At 38.7% G+C, this 21,480-nt stretch overlaps 1 protein-coding gene across 28 annotated transcripts in view; it reads right to left on the bottom strand.

Moving 5' to 3' along the window:
• NRXN3 (neurexin 3) overlaps positions 1 to 21,480 on the bottom strand; it is a 1,523,557-nt gene that overhangs the window by 10,971 nt on the left and 1,491,106 nt on the right. The gene's annotated exons all lie outside the window — the stretch shown is intronic.

Raw genomic sequence — 21,480 nt, 5'->3', positions numbered from 1 at the left:
AATAATAAAAACAGTTAAACTTTTTTCCTACTAAAAGTAGTCAAAATACATAAAATAATACTAATAATAATGATTAAAAGATTAAAAGCAAAAACAAGGAGACTAGATTTATGCATTCAAGTTGAACAACTTCACCGGCAGCCACACAGCCCCATCTAGAGTTAGGGGAGGAGGTCAGAGACTTGCAGAGGTGATGGAAAAGGCAAACCCGTATAGGGAGCCCACTTGCTGGGTTACTAATCACTTCCCTAGAAAGAAATGGTTCTGTCTGAATGACGTCATCCATCTTCCCCCGTCACCCATGGTACATGGGATTCCCAAAGAGAAGGTGCTAATTCCAGAGATGTGGATGTGGAGATTCTGCAGCTGAAGTTGTTCCACATTTAAAGAGGGAGTGGGGAAAAATTGCAGAAAACAATTCATAACTTTTTTCTCATAATTTTGGATAAAGCCAAGTTAAAGATCTAGCAATTAAAAGAAACATATTGATATATATATATATATAGATAGATATAGATAGATACAATACAAAAAGTACTTAATTCCCAAACGAAAAGGGAGGGAAGAACCAAAAAAAAAGTTTTAAAGAAAAAAGTATTGCACACACTTTCAGAGATGAACAACCAGATGCACACGCTGAAGAGGCACAGACAGAGCAATCAGGGGACACTTTTTTTTTTTTTTGCTTTTTGTTTTCTGGCTTATTGATTCCCCTTTTGGTGATAGCCAAAATTAAAAACAAATTTTGCATTTTCTTTAAAAATTTGCATTTTCTTAATTTTTTTTCTTTTTGGTTTTGCTTCTCTAAAAAAAATAAAAAGGGCGTGCAGTCTGGATGTACGTCATAAGTAGACATTTGAAAGAGAAGAAAGTGGCTAAGACTGACAAATGGGTAATCTTCTATTATCCTTTAACTGTAGGAATGGTAATCAAATTAATACATGCTTAAAGTAAGTTGCATTTAGGGAAAAGAGAAAACCAGAACAGCAAGCTAGGGTTGGGGAGAGGTCAGCAAGACAAAACTGATTTGGGGGTGAGAGGAAGGTACTGGACTTAGTTTCACGCCTTTCCAGTAGGGGCAAAGGGCATCCCAAGGCTTCCTGCCGATGACAGCAAGGAAAGGATGTGCACATGTATATGCATATTGAGGGCTGAAGTAGAGTCTACAGTGGCAGGAACTGGTAAACATATATATGAGTTCGTGGGTTCTGCTCTAGAAAACTGATCCCATATTCATTCACAGACTTAGGAGGCATATTTTGTAAGTCATAGAGAGGTTATAATTGCATTGTTCCTTATGAGTTTTCTGGGGTTTTGCCAAATTGACAGGGTACCATAAGTGACAATAAGGTGTCCATAAAATAAGCCTGATAAATGGAATAGCATATAGATTGATAGAGATATATATTAGTAACAGGGGCAAACCCCCTCTCGACTCCAAAGAACACAGTGGCACAGTGTCAGTTTCTGTAAAGTACAGGATAGTCAGGAAATGAGCATGGTTTATTCCCAGTACACTGGGGGAAACTATACCAGTCTTCTAGAGATCATGTGGGAAACAAATGTTCCATCCAATCTATATTGAGAAAAATGGAAAAGAGAGAGGAAGAGGAGGAGAGTGAGTGGCAAGGGGAGAAGGGGGAGTGTGTGAGTGTGTGTGTGCGTGTGTGGGTTTTTTTTTGTTGTTTTGGAAATGGCCTCAGCCTCTACTGAAAGAGATCTCAAGAGTTATATTCAATATTATATCCTTGTGGGAACATTAATGTCCAGCCAAGGACTTGGAAACCCAGGTAGGCAAACCACAAAGGTAAGACACTTGAGAGCACCTGGTTCTGACACAATCCTAGTCACTCCTAAGAACTTTTCTGGGTGACTTTGACAAAAAGGAATAAATTGTGAGGATGAGTCAGACTTTGGCCCCCTCTGGGACGCCCCTTTTATTATTTTATTTTAAAGTAATTATAGTAATGTGTCCCCATGGGTCAGTCCGTACCAAGATTTTTAGTCTCTGGTTTAATAATGTTAATCATTATTGTAGGAACTTCACAAAGGGCAGCTGGGAGGTTTTAGAAGGAGGTAAAAAATCCCAATCATATAGGAAAAGAAAAACCCTTGTTGCCACTGATTTTTTTGAATAATTATACTTTTAACACTGAATTGTATGGCATGGGAAGACCCTACAAATACTCATATGGCCTCACAAGGCAACAAATGACTTCTAAAGAATGAAGTTAGTTTTGATAATAATCAAATGGGCTGTTTTTTGTTTCATAGGCAATTTTTTAAAGTAGGAAACATAACGGGCCTAAGTATGAAACTTAAAGAATAAGATACTTCCAGTATACACATACTCCTGGATAATAAGAGGTGTTAGGAGGTGTTTTGAGGAGACCCATCAATTTGGGTCTCCTAGTTTTTTACTGAGTAATTTACCTATTTCAAAATAGCCTGTTTTATAACTCATACAAGTATGACACATCATTTACATTCTGGAAATCACTGGTTGAAACAATCAAACATAGCAAAATTTATGGTTGTCACTTTGCAAATAAAATATGTATTTTTTAAACCCATGGAAGCCATAGTTTCAATGAAGCCGACACAGACTAAATATAGTGCGTAGACATTTTTATGTCAGCCATCAGTTACCTACACAAACTTATTTGATTTCTAATGTAAGATACAAAGTAATATTGCTAGTAGTTCATAATCATGTCCCAGCTTTATTTTAATCTTCATCAGCTATCTGTGTTAGGTTTTATTATCAGTAACGACACAGTTCTCTACCTATGCCTCTACTTGGTGGGTGTTCAGAATGATTTAGAATTATGCCTGCCATCGAGAACAAATAATACAATAATTTGACCTGAAACAGCATATCTTGATGCAACCATTTTTTTTTTTATCCCACTGTGTCCAAATAACCCTGTCTCAATGTAAAGTCAAACTTTTAAAAACATCAAATGCAGTAAGATGGAATTACACTGGTCAGAATTCATCTTGAGGAGTGTGCTTGTTTCAAAGACAAGTAAGTTTCTAAACTGCTTGGAGTTGTGCTTGACACACTCCAAAGACATACTGAAGTAATTCAAGCTGCAGACTCGCCTCTTTGGGAGAGTGGATCCTACTTGCTAAGGGACATTGTTTTCAATGTGTACAGGTGAGGTCCAAGAGGAAGGCCTGAATCAACTACTTTGTATAACCACAAATATTTTAAATTTCTGAGGGAAAATAGTGGAGAGAGGAAGGAAGAGGAAACCTTTGTGGGACTCTGACTGCAATTCCAGGGAAAGAGTTAAACCATTCCAAGTGGGGTGGGCTAAGAGAGAAGTCTGAAGAACAAATACCTACTGAGGATTTTCAAGGTTTTTGAGTTAGACCTAATACCTACTGAGGATTTTCAAGGTTTTTGAGTTAGACCTATGAGGTAAATCTCCTCATCTGTCCCTCCTATGACAGATACAAAAACATTTCGCTAATTGCTTTTCTATGTGTCCATGGGAAGAAGGGAGGGATTCTTCTGGGAGAACCGGAGAACCAATGGTTCAGTTCTGAATCATGGTTTTGCCAAGAATAAAAATGGAGGCTCTAAGAATGGATATGGAGTCCAGGAATGTGGGAATGGCTGTCATCTGTGTTACAAAATGATCCCTGTATATACTATGACTTCTCACAAGCTCTTCCTCAGACATAAGTAATGCTCAGAGAAGGGGTGAATAAACCTGCTTCATACATGGTATTTGTTTCTAAATAAAAAGTTTAATATTTTCTTTTTAATGGTGAAAAAAATGCCCCAAGTAAGAAGTTCATGTACTATCCATTCCCAAACTCAGTTTCTACACATCATTATAGTAGATAGGGGGAGAGACAGATAAATTAAGCTTCCAAGATGGACAAGAGTCCAGGACACCATCAAGCCCAATATTCAGAACTGTATTTCTGTATTAATGATTTGCTTGACCAGTTTAGAGTAATTTTTCTTACTTAAGTGGATAAGAATAGATACAACATTACAATGGGTAGCATTACATTTTAAAACTGGTAAGATAGAACATTTATTGTGGAAGGACCCTAAATTAATGACTTATTTCCCTATATTCACATAATCCTTAACTTGTGCCTTAATTCAGTCCCACCATCTCCATTCTTGTTTGTGAACCTACTGTGCCCTGCACAGATTTCTGCTGACTCCCACACTCCATTGCACTCAATTTGTTTTCTTCTAGGTCTCAACTTGACTATAAGAACTTTAGTACAAACATGGAGTCTTTTTTATCTTTGTCTACCAACTAGAATACTAGTAACCAATCAAGCATTTCTGGACTTAACTAATGAATGAATAAATTAGTTAATATGTTTAATTGCTCATTTTTTTTTTTTTACCCCCACACTAGGCTATGGCTTCCATAAAGGCATTAAAATCATGCATCACCACCATGGCTTGCCTTGTGCCTGGAATATGGGATAGAGATGTTAGGGTCAGGAGACCTAAGACCTTGGATGTAGTGAGCACTATACTAGCTTGTTAAGAAACTAAACAAGTCAGTTAACCTCCCTGAGTTAGTGTCCTCATGTATAATATGGAGATTATGATGTCTGGTCAATTAACCCACCTCACAGGATAGATTTATATGACTAATGAGATTTCAAATGTGAAAATGCTTATAAATTCTAAAGGGCTTTCCAGATGTTTGTCACTATTGTTTTCAAAGCTGTCACCTGCTATAAAATTAGGGTTTCATATTCAACATCAGCTATAAAATTAGGGTTTCATATTCAACAAAGGAGGCTGAGTCCCAGACAGTTGAGGTCAGTGCTACTCCAAGTATGATCCTTGGAGCATCTACTTCAGCATCAAACAAATAACCTCAATCCAAAACCCTAACCCAAATACCTATTATTACTACTTCTGTTGAAGCCCTGTCCCTACCCCTCCAATATCTAAAGCTTGCTTAGTTCATCTTCTAATGGTGAATTTTTATTATTTCTGCATGTAATTTCATAATTACTTTATTTCACTCTTCGTGTGGGTTACAGCCATACTCTGAAGAGCTCTTATTTAGATACATTTCCATAAGAACCTATTTATTTAGTGGCAGGAGGACAGACCTAGAGGGGAGCTCTTGTCCTCTAGCAAACCATGTGACTTGAGTCAAGTCACCTGCTCTTCAATCCAACCCCCTCAATCCCTTGGAAACACATATTTCAATAGACATCAGAACTATGGGGTAAGATGAGGACATGAGGGAACAGAGGGTCCAGGTAATATTTTAGCTCCTTCCTCCCAAAAGTGTTAATACAAGAAGATACACAAAAGGAAAACTCCATTAAAAAATTGCCAGGAATTACTATTCTTCTTCTCATTTTGTTTTACATGTTAACCAGGTGTTAGGGCAAGCAAGCCTTTCTTCACTTAGGACATTAAAAGTTCCCTGATTCACAAGCTGAATCTGTATGCTTATTTTGTGTTTTTTAATCTCTCTAGCATAGAGCAGGACACACCATAGGTCTTCAGTGCATACGTGCTGAATTAAACTACAAAAATAGAACAGCTTGCAACACTTCTCTGCGTTGTGAGGTGGGTGGGATTCAAAAAAGCTCTCCTTGCTGGCACTAGTTCCTTTAATCAGGAGGGAATCTATTCATAAAGTGAAACAATGAGAAAGAGCAGTATAAAGAGGGCTCAAAGCCATGAACTTAGTAACTGCTCCCCTGCTCTTCGCCTTGCCTCCAGGTAGACTTTTAGGGGTAATATAGGCATATAGCTCATATTGGCAAATGATTATGCCCTTGTAATACTATTAAAATCACCTCTGTGCCAGTCAGAAAAATGAAAGCCCTGTCTGAAAATATTTTGTTCCAATAGCTTGAATCGCCTGAGATTCCTCCTTACTTCCTTACTTCCTCCCTCATCTCTGTCTCTTGGCTGGCCCCAGGCTGGCCCCTGCCTCAATTTTTTGGATCATATAGCCCATTGGCTATACATGCCTACCATCTATTTGACTATGATTTCTAGTTCACCCCCCACTCAGAATTCCATCTCCAACGGTCCACTCAACACTTCCACTTCGATATCTAAGAGGCTTCTCAAATTCAAAAAGGCTAAAACAGAACTTTGGATTTTATTTGCCTCTTAAACTTGCACCTCCCCTAGGGCTTCCCATCTCTTCAGTCTGACTCAGACGTACCCTAATTAGTCATCTACTTGGGCCCCTACCCCCACTCACCTCCACATAGCCAGCGTATCAGGAAGTTTCACTGACTCTACTCTGGCAACAAATTCCTCACACGTCTACTTTCCCCAATGCCATTACCCAGGTCCTAGCATAAACCACCAGGACTCCTTGCTGGAACTCTGTAGTAGCCTCCCAAACGATCTTCCCACCTTCACTATTCACTCCCTAAAATCCATTCTCCATAATGAGCCAAAGTGCTCTTTCAAAATTATACAGTGTAAAATCAGATCAAGTCAGTTTCTTGCTTAAAATCCTTAAAGGTTTCCCCAGACCCAAACCCTGTACCCTGACCCACTCTGAAAGTGCCCTGTGATCTGCCGGCTGCCTACTACCACTCGCATCTCATCTATGAGAACAGAGACTTTGTCTTGTTCTCTGCTATAATTAGAGCAGAGCTGGACATACAGTAAGAGCTCAGGAAATCACTGCTAAATGGTTTCACTCAGTGACGTCATTCCTGAGTGCAGGCACTGAGTAAATGTTCTGTAAACTAACTAGTGAGACATTGCATTCTCTATCCTGTTTTGTTTTCTTTCACTTTCCTCTAAACCAGACGGGATTTCCTTGAGTTCTAGTTAGCAGTTCCAGTGCAAATTAGACCTTCCCATCCACAGTTGGCTGAAAAAGCCTTCTGAAAAAATACATCACTATCTAACTCATTCTCCCTTTCATAAACCGGTGCTGGGAGGTTTATTAAAAAACTCAGGCTTTCCTTTGTAGTTGTGAAAGCTAAAGATAAAATAAATAGAATATTCAGACCTAGAGCTGCCAAACTTTGATGCTTGTCTTTAGGCAATAGCAAGGAAGGAGCCAAACAAATTATCAGCAGGAAGAATGATGACCGGGGTAGTAACGATGCACTTGGTTATCTTGGCCTCCTGTGGCCCCACAGCCACTGAAAGCAGAATCTGGCAGCACCGGGACCTTTCTGCTGAGCTGGTACCCTGACACTTTACGATTGTGTTTATAGAGTAATACATTATTCAAAAAGGGTTTATTTTGCTTCTATTGTCCACAAAAGCTCATCTACTCTGTCATTATGACCAAAATTCTTTTTTTATAAAGATTTTTATTTATTTGAGAGAGAGTGAGAGAGAGAGAGCAGAGGGAGAGGGAGAGAGAATCTCAAGCAGACTCTACACCAAGCATGGAGCTGACGTGGGACCCGATACCATGACCCTGAGATCATGACCTGAGCTGAAACCAAGAGACGGACGCTTAATCGACTGCACCACCCAGGTGCCCCATGACCAGAATTCTGTTGTCTTTGTACTAGAGTTTCTTTGGGTGGTAGCAGCTGGGCATCCCAACCTGTTACTTCCTCTCCACAGGCCCCTGTAAGTCTCTAAGTTGTTCATGGGAAACAGCTGAACTTGAAAACACATGACACTACAACTCACTGTATCTTGAAAACACCCTCCTTTCCCTAAAATCTATTTTCATTGCAGGGAACGTACAGTGTTCATAAATCATTACCACTAAGGCATTTTCATAATCAGTGGAAACTAATACTATGCAAACAAGATGAAAAGCTTGCCCAGGACTCATGCACTTGACATCAAGATGCTGTACTATAACTACATGGCTTTGACTGTGTCTGATCTGAGCCTCGGGGAGCAGAAGACTGCAGAGATGCCTGCATGGGCGACACGTATCATGAGATTATTCTTAGTTTTTTGTAAATGAAACTGCTATAGATTAGAAGGAGCAATAAGAAATTTCCTAGTCATTCCAAAAACTCAATGCATATGAGCTTATAGATTAGTAAAGACAGATGCTTAGGGATAAAGGCATTGGATCAAATGGTGGACATAGTGATCTCCTTGAAAATATGAGGAAAGAGAAAGGAAATATAAATTGTAACTATATAGTTAAAATACTAATTAGCCAGAAACCTAGTTTTGGAAGGAGTTGTTCTTAAGGGTTATTGAGAACTTATTCTCCGCCAGACATCATTTTGAATGCTTTAGGTATTTTATTTCAGTTAATCATTACCATTATATCTTACATATCAATAACCTTGGGCTGAAAGAAGTTAATTTGCCCAAAGTTTTACACCTAGAAAGTTGAATAGTCATGAATGGACCCAATCCTATATGTTTTTACATTAAACCACAATGCAATCCTTCAACAGAATGTTAATATTCGGTTGTCGGTGAGCATGGGAAATTACAAACAAGGCACTCTTTAGGCACAAAAACAACTTCTGCAGGGATCCTAGCATCTCTACATATTTATTTCAAGCTTTAATGACTTTGAAATTATTATTGCACAATGAGATATGCAGAGGGGCTATGAGGGTTTCTTGTTGATGATTTTGGGGTTTTGTTTGTTCGTTCGTTTGTTTGTTCTGTTTTTTCACAATCTCAGGTCACTTAAGCCAGACCTACTAAATCACTCTACTGGGGGTAGTGGGGACAGGATGGCAGGTGTGTCTGGATATCTACATTTGTTAGAATGAAAAAACCTGAACTAAGTCCCAGCTGTGATCCACCCTCTGTGACCTTGAGTAAGCCATAAACTCTTGTTCGTAAAATGGAGATAAACTTCACCGGATGTTGAATCAATCAAGTCAGACATATACAATTACATTGTATATTTACATGCATATACATTACATGTACAAGCATTTTTAAAAATATATACAAACATATACATGTACTTCCAGAAATGTTAAAAGAGTAATAAACTATCTTATTGGCATATCAAAATCTACCTAACAGTTTCTAATACATGGATTTTAGGACCACACAATAAACACTCTGGATGTTCTAAGAGTAACGGTGGATATTTCAGTTACCTAATAAGTACCTATCAAAAAAGTAGTCTAAATGATTTGATTCCTTTGCTATTTGCCTGATTTGTTAAATTATAAGTGCTCTCTGAATATCTCTGCCCCACATCATTTTCTTTCATACAATATCCTAATCTGTCATTGACTCTATGGAGAATTTTCTTAAAAGCACCATAAATCAATTGTTGGAGGAGATCATCACATTGTTATTTTTTCATACCCTATTATTTTATTCTACATTTTAACCTCAAACTGGAAGGCTCTACTAATCATTCTGAAGTATGAATAAAAATGGCTTTCTCTGTACTCATTGAAGAGGTACAGATCTACTAGCACAGCCCCAGGCAGGCCAGAAGATACCAGAATTGGCTTCCTACTGTGTCCTTTCAGAACCATGGAGCCGACCATGTCTATTAAAGCAACATGGTGTCAGGATGAGGGTAAGACACGAGCCTGGCTGCACGTGAGGGTTACTGAGTGAGAAAGAATGACAAGCAGCTCTGAAAACAGAAGTGCCAGTGACCACCTGATCACTTTTAATATCTTCTCTAGACGATGTCACCTTTTTTCAGTGTGGGTTTCCATACTATTTTTTCATGGTGTTAGTAAACAGATCATGATATATTTTGCTTGTGCTGTTTTAGATAGACATGTTCCTTGATTTTTAAGTTTTCATGCTACATGTGATGACCATATGAGGTATCTTAAAAGATTTGAGAAATATTAAAGGCTTCACTTTTAGCAATTGTACCACATTTAATTAAGAAAGTCAGCATGCTGAAACCCGGAAACCCACTTATAATCTCTGTCTTTATGCAGAAGTGTAATGGGCTCACATGCATTGACTCTGTTAGAACATTTGCTCATTAATTTTATTCCTATTTCGTAGTATTAATCTGTAGTAATGTTTCCCCCAATGCTATTTGCTAAAAGGTCATATTTGTTTTTTCAGATGGATGGATAGTATTATAAGTTGAAACTTAAAGCTCAGTAAGTACCAAGTATTGTCTTTGCAAAATCACGTGGCCTAAGGCTAGGCTCTTGTGGGTCCCTCTTGCTGAAAACAATAAAGCTGATTTTTTTTTTATTATATATTATTCAGTACAAAATATATTAGCCCTTGTAAACAGCTAACTAGGAAAATCCTTGTTATCTTAGATGATTAAGCAGAGTTTTTTGATGGTGGCAGGTCATCACCACTGTCTCCTACTTTAAAGGGCAAATAGGCAAGGCACAAGGCAATGGAAATATACACTGGGTTAAGAAGGCCTAGGGCTGGAGCAGTATCATAAAAACTTAGAGAAATCATTTTGTCCTTATCATACCAGTTTTGTTTTTATCTTTGTTTTCCTCAACCCAAATTTTCCTTGCAGATAAGGGTGTGTCTTGTTTCCTTGAAAATATTCAACAAGAAACAAGAGAACCTACTGTTTTGATGCATGCATCTGTCTGCTTGAACATCCGGGCTATTTCTTTGTACAACTCGAGGGGATGCAGTTCCTCTCACAGTCTATATAAATAGTATCCCCTGGAGTTAAGCAATGTAAGGCCTGCAAAGCCATATGCAACAACCCCGATCAAGTTACCTTTCTAGTTATGAATAGCCTTTGTAAGTACTCTGAATAAGCCCTGGGTTTTCTTCTTTTCAGTCTTGTTGAGGACAGCCAAGATATGGACATGACAGGAACACATAGTGGACAATTGTCCTAGGTCACTGCTACTTAAGTTTGTGGGCAGTGTTGACCAGATGGGTAAAGACAGTGAAAGAGGAGTCACAGGAATGTGGCCATAGCACATGATAAGTAACCATTAAATAATTACTGCAAAATAAAAAGGCATTTCCCAACGTACCCTGTAGATCTGGCTAATGGGCATAAATCAAGACGCAAAGATACTGCATGCAGAGCTTAAGTGGTGGAGAATGTCTGTGCATTTTAACTTCTAAAGAGCCTTCATATTTGAAGAGCTTTGATTAACCCACAGTCCCTAAGACATTTCTTTAAAAAGAAAGACTCTAAAAGCAAGGACTTAACTATGTAGAAGTCTCTAGAGAATAACTCGGTTGCGATGCTTTTACAGAAAGTGACATCAAAGAACTATAGTGGTGAAAAAAATAACTGTGTAAAGCAATGATGTTCACTATTAGTGGCCCAAAGAATAAAGCCATGAGGGAGAAAAAGATGGGAATAGCTATCCAATATGCTTCCAGAGAAGCCAGGAAGATGAGTAAAATCAGATGCTGCTGGGTTTTCCCCCCACCCCCTACCCCGGGTTATACATCCTACTAACAAGCAAAACTTTGAGAAAGTAAGCTCTCTTGACCTTCCTAGAGGAGATATAACATTAGGAAGCAGGATGCGGAGACAATCTTACTTACTGACTATGTAACTTCAAGTAAGTGACTTAAATTTTCTGTGCCCCAGAGAATTATTGCCTGTAAAATGTAAGGATTGGATAAGATGATCTTTTGAGAGAACCAATGACTTAAGGAAGTTAAGCACTATTCCTAATAGAGCTCAAAACTGTTCCAAACTGAGTAAGATCATTTCACAAACATTTTTAAATGACTGTGGTTACCATTCACTTAACACTATTTCATTACATAATGGAAGCACACCTCTTACGCTGCCTTTTCTCTTAAGAATCAAAAGTCAGTTACGGGGTGGCTGGGTGGCTCAGTCATTAAGCGTCTGCCTTCAGCTCAGGTCATGATCCCAGGGTCCTGGGATCGAGTCCCACATCGGGCTCCTGGCTCAGCGGGGAGCCTGCTTCTCGCTCTCCCTCTGCCTCTCCCCCTGCTCATGCTCTCTCTCTCTCTCTCTGTATCTCAAATGAATAAATAAAATCTTTAAAAAAAAAAAAGTCAATTACATAACCACTTCACAACACTCCTTCCTTAGTGGGTCCTAAGGGGAAATAATTTCTGTGTTTCTTGCAGTGAGATGACAATATCCTAGGATAGGAAGCTAAGAGTATTATCCTGGATACATGGGACACTGAGCAGAGATAGAGGGGAGTCTAGTAATCTAAGGATTAAGGTTTGAAAGTTGATGCCCCCTGTGCAGATTAGCCACTGAAAGGGCCCACTATGGAAACCAGACAGCAAAAGAATAAACCAAAAGAGACAACATAGGAGCTAATGGGTCAGGTTTGGGGGTTTTTTGTTTTGTTTTGTTTTGTTTTAGCTACTACATAAACACTGACAAATTTTCAATCTAGCAACTCCAGCTTTTAGAAGAAAGTGTTGGGCATAACTGACTTACTGCTTTGGAAAACTCTGTATCTCTCTTTTGTACTATGCTGATGTTCAAATATATGAAGTTCTCTGGAGCTCCCAACCCAAGGTGTTTTGAGACTGCATGGCAATAATTATCCACCTGTATTCTAAAGCTATAAGCAGCTCTTTCTCTGTTGGATAGCTCACATTATAATGGTGGCCAAATAAAAGAAAGCTACACAGATTTTGGAAAGCATAGTTAGGAAGCACCACACGGTGCTTTCTGTCATTTGGGCTGGTTTTATCTGTTGTCCAGAATAGTGGGTGGAATTTTCTCATGAGCCAGGCTTGACAATAAAAGTGTATAATTTCCTAGATGAAGAAGGGCTCTTGGTTTTAACAACCTAAAAATGCATCCAATGTCAACTGGCAAGAGTTTCAATGAGAAACACTCAGGCCTGACCCTCTGGTCTTATACATGGAACTGGTTGCTCCAAGAAAGCAAACTGGGAAGGCAAAGTGGGCAATGCATGGACCATTAAAGCAATAGCCATGGATTGCATTTAGCCTCTTTGCCATTTACCAGTGGGTTTCTTTCAGTGCACAAAACCATTTCAGTCCAAATTCTTTGAAACATTAATAGCATCCAGTTGAACTCTGTTGAGAAGAATAACTGCATTTGTTCTGCTTTTCTCTATACAATATTAGAAAGAAATCTTACTAGAAAGCATTCTACCCCAATAATGTAGAATTGTGAGAACTTGGAAATCAATTGCAGAGTACTGAGTTCTGATTGAAATTTTACTATATAGTTTTAAATAACCATCCACAGATAAGCTAGGCTGTTCCATGCATGGCAAGATTTGAATTGCATCCTCCTAACAGTGGCCAAGTCTGATAGGGTGATGTTCCCCTGCCATCACTGTCAAATTTCTTGTGTAACTATTATGATCATCAACAACAAAACCCACTTGCCCCTTGCAGGGATGTGGTTTAGTGTTGAAATTCTAACTACCTGTGCTTACACTGAATCCCCATCCATGTTGCTTACAAAGAAAAATATGAACCCTAGAACAATGGCCACATTCCAATTTGAATAATTATATTAGTTGCCACAAATTTCTTCCATTCAATCCCTCAAATGTGTCATCTGGTATGTTGTCCTACAAACTATATTTCTACCCCCTAGAAGCAAAGGCTCTGCCCAAAGGGGGCTCCCCCTGAGCAAAGGTAACCATAAATCCTGGAACAGAGGCCTAAAGAATGTACAAGGAGAAATCAAAATCTGGGGATGCCTGGGTGGCTCAGCCGGTTAAGCAGTTAAGCGTCGGCCTTCGGCTTAGACATGATCCCAGCATCCTGGAATTGAGCCCCCCCTGCCATGTTGAAGCCCCCTGCTTCTCCCTCTGCCTACTGTTCCCCCTGTTTGTGTTCTCTCTCTCTCTCTGACAAATAAATAAAATCTAAAAAAAAAAAGAAAATCCAACTCTTCAGATGTTGAATTTTTTCAAAGTTAAAAAAAAATCTATTCTGAGAGTACTATTTATTCTCATGTATCATTAAAAGGAAAAGTGTTATGGTGCATAGGAAAGTATTTCAAAATGAAACAGTTATGCAGCCTGACTTTCAAAGTCCATGGGGTGGCAAGTGCATATGGCAGGTTTTGGAGAGGGACCTGGCTTCCTATTTTGTCACTCTGGGCGTGGAACCAAAAAGAACATTTTTACTTTTGAAAGGGAGTCTAGAAGGTGTTTTCAGTGTTTGGGGAAAGTTAACATGATTCTATTTGTCCCCTGAAGAAGATAGGGTATGAAAAGAGAAATGTGCCAAAGAAAAATAAAGGGTTTCTGAATCTGGCTACTACAAGCTGTGGTGAAGTATGGTTGGGAATGAATGCAAACTTTTCTGCCCTTGATTTTGACTTTGTAATTTTCAATTATTTAGTATTAATTTGGAACACTCCTGTCAAAATATTTAGCTCCTTTTATGTTATGTTGCATGTTATAGTCTTTACTGGAACATAAACAAGTATAGATATGTGGCTCTATTTTGAGCAATACACATGATGTTTTCAACAGTGATATTTCATGGAAAATGTTGCATCTTTAGCTGAGAAGCTGAGCAGCAAATAATATTCAGTTAAAGTGTTGGTTCAAGAAATGGAAAAGTTAAGAGAACTGGGTCCTCCACGAGAATCACATCAGGCATCTTACTGCAGGTAACTCATTTAGCAGGTGTAAGAGTGGTACTTGGAAATCTCTTATTGGATGAGAGAAAGGTGGTAGAGATAGAAATAAGAAAATGAGGAGAATGGGCTCTGGGTGGAATGTCAGCATTTGTAATGGAGTTTGCTTTTCCAGTGGCACTTCAAATCTCAATAGTAGTAAGAAATGTTGGATTTCTGTGTTTTCTTTGTTGTGTTTCTTAAGAACTAATGGCATTTGTTACTATTGGTGGCTGTGGGACCATTCTGTTTACTTAACTACCAACTCTCTGGATTTCCAGTCTATATAGTTGTTTTTATACAGTGGAAATTCCATAACAAGCAATGTGGGAATTTGTATGTATTATAATTACATGCTCTTTCATGTATATTTTCTTGTGAGGGCAGCCAGAGCTGTTTTCTCCTTCCTGTTTACACACAAGATGTTGTGACTTGGCAGATATATGTTAGAATGGTTGTTCCAGATTGCAAAGAGTTTTGCACACCTGGGTTGTTTTCATTCCAAAAGGTCCAATTAAATAATATTGTGATGCATTTGCATAATTATTCAATTTAGCTATATGGCGGAGCTTTCGATCTGCATCTTTAAATTAAAGAGAAATCTGTGTCTATGTCAGTTAAGAATTTTAAAATTATTGATCAGTTAGTACACCTCTAGAGATGATCTGCTAATATATTGGTATTGAATAAATACAATATGATTTAAGGAGGACTTCGGTGAAAAGGAGCATTTAGGAGAAGATGAGCCTTTATCCTAAGGGTGATCTCCCAATTTTTTTTTTTTTTTATAAAAAAGCTTATTGAAATTTTGATAAAGATTTCGTTCTCTCTCCCAATAAAAATGCTCATGTAAATAAAATTCTGTGAAGATATTCAGATCTTGTCCATGGATCTCAAGCTAAAATTTTAAGAGGACTACATTGCAAAAATAAGGAAAGAAGCAATATCTGTAAAAATGACCTGTAAACTCCAGAGTTATATATACATATGAGGCCACTGCACAATAAAAGCTACAAAAAGGATTAATTCTCATTACTATTATAGCTGATGTTGTAGTTTGGCTCGTTGAAATTTAATTCATTTTTTTTTACTATCTCTAGTTATCTGAGTTAATATAAAAGATCATTATTAAGAGTCTAGTCTAAAATTTGCCTTCAATGTAAAACATATTTTATTCTAATATAATATGGCTAGATATTGTTAAGTTTGATATTCATCTGTACTGGTAAAATGAACCCAACCCCAGGTGCAAATCTAATACAGCTCAATGTTAATTAATGTGATCCAAACAGCTTATTATTTTAAGCTTGCTTCTATTAGGAAAGATGTGTTATAACTGTATGCTAATAGAAAAGTCTGTTAGTTGCATGGATTCCAATTTCCTTTATCTATATTAGTCACTGAATGGTAGGTTTCTTCTAAGATTTTTCCTTGTTTCTCCTATGTTTAGAGAATTGGTTTAAAACCACAATTATGGAGCAAGATTTAGTGCAGGTATTGAATATATTTTAATCTGATAGTTTCATTTATGACTTTTAATCTAGGAGAATAAATCCATTTTCTTCTCTAGATTCAACTGTGGTGTCTGTACGCCCAATGCCAAACAGTATTAATATCAGACATGGAAGGCAACTTTATGTTGTCATATATATTTGAGCCCCATCATATTCCTATGATGAATGGGTAGACATTATTTACATCTTGAAGCTAGGTATCTCAGCCTCGTTATTAGTGACATTTTGGGTTGGATAATTATCTCTTATGGGAGTTGTCCTGTGTACTCAGAAGGTTTAGCAACATCCCTGGCCTCTACCCACTAGATGCCAGTAGCATCTTCCCGGTTGTGACAATCAAAAAAATGTCTCCAGACATTGTCAAATATCTCCTAGGGGTAAAATCACCCTCAATTTAGAAGCACTGGTTTAAAGGTAAAGAAACGACACTGCAGAGAATTTAAGGTATAGGCTCAAGGTTAGGAAGACACTGAGTGACAGAGCTAGGGCTACAGCCCAGGTCTGTGATACCAAGCTTTCCCCTCCTGCCATGGTCTACATGCAACTTAGAAGATAGTCCATTCTATGATTCCTTTAGTGTTTCTCTTGAGCCATGAATATCATTAATATAGGTAATATCATCATATTATTAATATTTGTCCAAGGCAAGGGATAACACATGTGAAAGTGCTTGTTAAATTCTAAAGTACTATGACATTTTCCCATAAGCATGTCTGTGTGCGAGAGACACACAGAGAGAGAATTCACTTTGGGATAATATTTGGGGGAAATGACAGAAGACATGAGAAACACAGAACAGAGTAGGCTGGAAACTAGAAGGTGGCTCTGCAGCTGATTTCAAGTTCCCAACTGCAGAACTGATCTTAAAGAATAGTTTAAGTACTTCATGCAATCTTCATGCAATCTGGCTGCTGTTGGCATCTTTCCAGAACTATTAGCCATTGCCGTGGAATTTTGCCAGCAGCCAAATTATCAGTTTTTCGTCTCTCGTGAGTAGCAGGTACCAACAAGGAAATCCATCCTCCATGTTTCTAAGAGCGGCAGAGCTGTGCCTGACTGAAATAGCTTTGTCCTCCAGGCGTGTTAAGTGAAGCTAGAAAAACCCCATGTTTAATAACATAAAAATAAAGCCAGACACAGTATCTAGGCCCCCAGCAGCCTGGTATGTAAGGAATCTGTGGCTATATCCTCAGGTCTCCGGATTACGTGAGCTCCCCGGAGGCATGGATGGCAAGGATGGAACACACAGGGCAATCCACACACCTTCATCTACCCAGAGGAGGAGCTTTCCAGCTCTGCGTTCTGCATTAACACCCTGTATGACCAGTTCCCGTGTGAAAACACGCACTCGCGAGCTCTTGCGGATGGCAAGATTATGTAAAGGAGAAAAAAGTTGTGGAGATAGGTCTGCAGTTCTCTTATACTTCAGAGAAAGTATTAAGTTTCTTGTCCCTTTGAACAAAAAGACACAGCTGGTCAAAAAGCAAGCGTTTTTCTTAAAATGCTCTTAGCACTTCCAATTTCCTATTGAATCCAGACATTTCCCTCATTTTTCTTTTCCTTATGATTCCCCAGTGGTCTCCCTCTCTCTAATAGGACTGTTGACCCTTAAAGACCTCATATCAACACTTTCCTGAAATGGACTGGAACCTCCTAGGAGTGTATCTGTCAATTTAATATTTGTGTCATCTAAAAAAAAAAAGTGAGCTTATTCAACCTCCTTCCCATTTCATCCATCAGTGTGAAGGAAATGAGGAGAGGACTAAAAATAGGTAGCTTACAGCGATCAACAATGCCTTGCGCCAGACGACACGGAAGGTTCACAAATTTGCCTGAATAGTTAACTGAGCAAGTCTCCTGTACAGAGCAAATGAGTTAGGAGGTAAGCGATGGACCAGGGTGGTTTTAGCCCATTAAGACAAAATGGAACAGTTACTTTGCCTGTGTCTCTTTTTACCCCAACTCTGATATATAAGAGTTTTTATATAAAGGGGACACGAAGACTAGTTCTCCTCCACCGTTGAGATGATCTGTGCCGTCAAACAATAAACCAAGAATTCCTTTCCCAGGGTGCCCGGGTGGCTCAGTCGGTTAAGTGTCTGCCTACGGCTCAGGTCGTGACCTCAGGGTCCTGGGATCGAGCCCCATGTCAGGCTCTCCGCTCAGCTGGGAGTCTGCTTCTCCCTGTCCCTCTCCCTCTCTCAAATAAATAAATAAAATCTTAAAAAAAAAAAAAAAAAAAGAAAAGAATTCCTTTCCCTGGTTCTGGCAAGTGGCATCAGGCAAGGGTCTGGGAGGACCCTCAGGCCTGTAGGCTGTCTCTAAGTTCCAGGCTTTATAAAAGGCCTCCTTCTGAGTACGTGCCACTAGCCTCCTTTTCTGGTTCAGTACTTGCAGAAGGAAAACATTCACAGGTCAAGCTATTCTTTCAGGCTCTCTATCATACATTTTGTGGTTTACTGAGGGTAATTCCAGAAATAAAGGTGCCCCCATTCTCAAATTGACAGAGAAAAGCATTTTGTTCATTTTGTTCATTATCTAGAGCCAAAGGAGCATGACTTCCAAGCCCACTTCTTGAGCCTGAATCCAAACCCCATGGCTAGATAAAGGATCCTACATAAGTATAAAGCAATACCACCCCATCCCCTGCCCTGAAATTGAACAAACTATTTCTGGATTCCAAACTTATCCTTTGGAAGCTTATTAAGGAGTCTCACAAAGTTACAACTGAAATACTACAGACATAAATGTTCCCTGGAACTTTAAAATGATGCAACGTCCCTGGGCAAGCCATACAAGAGGCAAATCGGCAGTCATTTGTGTGGTAACAATGGCCTCTCCATCCTTCCATGCCAGGCCATTGTGAAGGAAGCAGCCACGATGCTCAACACATTTTTACAGCATGAATGAAACCTCATCACTAGTCTTTCAAATGCTCCAAGTGTGTTGCAGACAGATAAACAAGCCTGGCTTGGAGGAAGTGGAAGAATTTGAAGGTGCCGGTACAATTTCTTCTTTCCGAGTGTGTTGAGTGAAGCAATGCATTGTAATGAAATACAGTGAGCAGCACTGTGGATATGCAGACAACTTCATTTAAAAAAAGAAGTCATTGGGTTCTGTGGCCATGGTAGGCTGGGTGGGTAAATGATGTTGTTACCATAACTCAGCTCCATTCTACTGAAAAAGATGCTTAACTAGCAATCTCTCTCTGTGAAGAAAACTTCAGAGAAGTCTGTTAGCCCATAGAACTAAATATATACATTTTTTCTTTCAGGGGCTAGAAGCAAGCTTTTGTGGCAGCACAAATATTGATCATTGTATGGGCAATAAAACAATTCATTTATAATTGATTCAGGCCACCACGATTGATCTTCATGGCTACTGGTTCCTGTCTCCATAAAATGTGCTCTGTCACTTAACAATTCTGAAAAATCTAAATGGTAATCAGCAGTAATCTTATCAAGTGCAACAGGGAGCAGAAGGAGTGGGTTTTTATAACCAGAAGGTGAGCCACACACGGGCAATGACAGACACAAAGGAAACCTATTTTCCAATTGACAGAAAGAAGACTTGGTTCCCACCCAGTACTGAGGTGCTGTTAGCAATCTAAGATGTGACTTTGAAAAGTCCTGTTCTGGACATTCTGGAATAGATCTCCTATCATCTCCTTTTTGAGTATTTCTTTATGATAGTAATTATTATATTATAAATTATTTATTATATTATAAATTATAATAATAAAAATATATGTGATAAACAGAAAACATTATTATTACTATTGTAAGTCTTAGTACGAAGAATTTTTCTTTTATTCCAACTGTAGAAGCACAAGCAAATTTTTATGGTGGGGCAAGTATTAAAAAAGCAAAGCATGTACAAACTATTTCCTTCAAAATCATTAATCACACTGGGAAATGATCACTAACTTTAAAATCACATATTCAGTGACTTAACCGATAATGGCTGTCGTGGTGAGGGTGGTAGTGGGGAAATGCGGAACTGTGTAAATTATAAAGAGATCGATACTTGGCTCTACCTCCTCACCACCATCACCGATATGCAATTCTCATCTCCAGCACAAGCTTTTGAGGCGATGTCTATTTGCCTTAAAAAACTGTTGTGTGACTAATTCACTCAGAGTCTCTGCAAGACGTAAGAAAGCCTAGAATTTGCATCCGGTCTTAAGTCTCTCATGTCCAAGTTGCATGTGTTTGAAGAAATAATGCACAATCATATACTGAAATGTAAAGTATCATCTAAGACTTTAAGACCCTGGAGATGGCTTTGGTGACACTTCTTATCTCAGACATATACTCCTGTCACCTTCTTCTTTATTGGTAGGAATTGGTGTACCAAAAATGACAGACCGGCTTTTTTTTTGAAGTCTACATTTCTCTGGTGACCACATCATTTTACTCACTACAGGTCCATTCTTCGCAAAGCCTGCTCGCTCCCCACCAAGGGGCACTGCAGGGTCACTAAATTCACTCTCATCTCCACCCACCCAGAGATGCAAAAGGACACCAACACCTATTTATGTGAAGGTTCTTTCTCTTATACCTTAGACAAAATCCTCTGAGACAGTTGCTGTTCCCAAATGACTCCCTCTCAGAGATGACTGATTTTTTCCTAATGTCTGAAGTTTCCTGCAAGCTCAAATGCTTCTTCCTTCTCCTTTCCCCAGTTAACTTTCACTTATCCCACATAATTCAGCTCAAATATCATTTCGTCAGAGGTTTTCCTGTCCTCACCCTGCCTCCTAACCCCCCACCCCTGCTCTGTCACAGCTCTGAAATTATTTGAAAATCAAGTTTAAAAAAAAACAACTCTGAGGAAGTTAAGTATATGTATGTGTATGTAATTTTGTGTCTGTATGATGTGCGGTCACGATGATATTAAAACACAAACATATGCAGATTTCATGTTCAGATTTCCAGTGTGACAAGTGCTAGAGGATCTATAACTCCAATATGGAGTTATTTTTACATCAAAAGAACCGTCCATGAAAGTTACTGATTGATGCTTTAGTGCAAGTGTATAAAGATAAGGATACATATATTTTTAAAAATCTGGGTTGTATATATACAATGGAATATTACTCAGCCATCAGAAAGGATGAATACCCAACTTTTACACCAACATGGATGGGACTGGAGGAGATTATGCTAAGTGAAATAAGTCAAGCAGAGAAAGTCAATTATCATATGGACTCTGAGAAACAAACAGGGTTTTAGAGGGGAGGGGGGAGGGGGGATTGGTTAGCCTGGTGATGGGTATTAAGGAGGGCACGTACTGCATGGAGCACTGGGTGTTATACTAAAACAATGGATCGTGGATCACCACATCAAAAACTAATGATGTACTGTATGGTGACTAACATAACATAATAAAATTAAAAAAATAAATAAAAATCTGGGTTGTATTTATGATCATGTTTTCCAGGACCAGCATGCTAAAAGGAAAAAAAATTCAGTCCCAAACTACCCTACATAACA

This window comes from Halichoerus grypus, chromosome 8, assembly GCF_964656455.1.
Source record: "Halichoerus grypus chromosome 8, mHalGry1.hap1.1, whole genome shotgun sequence".
Taxonomy (NCBI): domain Eukaryota; kingdom Metazoa; phylum Chordata; class Mammalia; order Carnivora; family Phocidae; genus Halichoerus; species Halichoerus grypus.
The sequence above is the reverse complement of the archived record's forward strand: the minus strand, read 5'-3'. Positions and strand labels throughout refer to the sequence as shown.